Genomic DNA, 1,818 nt, shown 5'->3' on the forward strand with positions numbered 1-1,818 from the left:
CCACATACTCGATACCGTCCAGCTTCGCTTCCTTGCCATCCGATGAAACCTCGTTTGGAAGGATGCGGATTTTCTTCTTGCTTCCATACCGATGCTTATCGTACAGCGAAATGGCCAGGTAAAGACCCACCAGCACGGGAAAGATGTAGTTCCAATAATTGACCAGTGCCGAACTGCTGAGCAGTTTATCGAACAAATCTTCCAGATACGACGCCATCGTTGTGCGAACGAGGTTTTTGCTATCGATCTCCGCGGGCGCAAAGTAATGGTTTACGCTGTTTGCCTCCTAAACACCGACTGCTCGGAACGCAGGCGCCTCCATTGAGCCATTGAGCCGACCGCGGCTTGATTACTCACCCATTATCATTACTCGCTGGTCTTCTCCCTTGCCCCTGGTTGGCTCTCCCCCCTACAACCCGTTATTTCAGCTGGCTTATCTTGCTTTTTCACTTTGCCTGCCTTCCATCGGCAACCAGCGTCAGTACTTCGTTTCCATGTCTCTAGGACAAGGCCACACCAGAAGCGCGCAACTGCAACTCTCAACGAAAATAATAGGCATTAGGTGCATCAGTGATGTGGTTTTTAATAGCAGGGGGGTCGCGTTTTACGACAAAGGCTGCTGCACCGGCTAAGAAATTCTCATTCTGGAGCTCATGTGTTGCATTTGTGGTGCCATTGGTGCTCCGATCAGAAAAATAGAACCGATCAGAGAGAATGTAGGACAGGCCCACGCGGAAGGGTATCGAGTATCATCAGAACAATAGGTGCACTTTTGAGCATTTTGAAACGAGACGGAAAGTGTTGGTTATATAACCAACACAATCTATCTATTTTAAAGACAATAAACGATGAAGAAAGTGGCAAAAACATGCGAAGTGAAAAAAAGGAGTTCTATCGAGCGACCGTGACAGGACTCGAACCTGCAATCTTCGGATCCGAAGTCCGACGCCTTCTCCATTAGGCCACACGGCCGATGTTAATGGAGGGGCGAAACATAAGAAACTAAAACCAAGTGCCAAAACCAAAACTTGTACCGCATCGAAAGAATTTATGGCAGGAGCATACGATAGAACACCGATAGAGTAGCCGAGGTAACGAATATGTTTCCTCATCAAGCGTCAGACATAAATATGATCGATGATGTCGATGATGAGCAAAACTATTTTTCACAACGTTCACATAGGGTGGATATAACTTGACGGAAATGGCTCAACCACAGTTCGATATGCTGAAAACCATACTGTGCAAAATGAAATTTCCGCATGAACGGAATCCCGGGGAACTCCATAAAACCATTTCCATGTGGCCGCCAGAGACATGGGCATATGTTATGGACGTAGCGGGCATGTCACGGCCAGGCAGTTGTCTCAAACTTATATTAGCATTTGGGTTTTACATTAGCATCGCAGCGGTAAGTACGCGTCTAAACAACGCGTCTTGTTTGGGGAGCCATCTTGTCAGCGACGACGATGGGTGGGTTTCAATCGTTTTTAATTAAGCACTGTTTCAGTTTGTTTGGCACCAAGAAGAACATTCTTAGGCCTAAGCTACAACTTTAGGCAGCTCTCCCTGAACAATGGGTTCGACGGGGCCTTTTTCTGGTTAATAGGTAATCCGATGAATGCATTCGGAATAACGCGCATCGGCGGAATAATCTTTCTCAAAAACGAGACTGCCTTCAGCCATCAGCGCCTCGAAAGCCGCCACGAGATAACGGTGGATAACTACAGCGCGACCATAGGGGTACGCTTGCTAAAAAATCCCGATGCGCGGTACTGCGGCATTCCAGTCACCGGAGATGACTTTTGTGCCTTCTGC

At 47.5% G+C, this 1,818-nt stretch overlaps 1 non-coding gene across 1 annotated transcript; it reads right to left on the reverse strand.

Moving 5' to 3' along the window:
* Positions 1-899: 899 nt before the first annotated feature.
* On the reverse strand, positions 900-972 carry Trnar-ucg (transfer RNA arginine (anticodon UCG)). The gene has a single exon. It is a non-coding gene; the product is annotated as a tRNA-Arg (tRNA).
* Between the last annotated feature and the right edge of the window lie 846 nt (positions 973-1,818).

Source organism: Anopheles cruzii, unplaced genomic scaffold, assembly GCF_943734635.1.
Source record: "Anopheles cruzii unplaced genomic scaffold, idAnoCruzAS_RS32_06 scaffold02358_ctg1, whole genome shotgun sequence".
In the NCBI taxonomy this organism is placed as follows: Eukaryota; Metazoa; Arthropoda; class Insecta; order Diptera; family Culicidae; genus Anopheles; species Anopheles cruzii.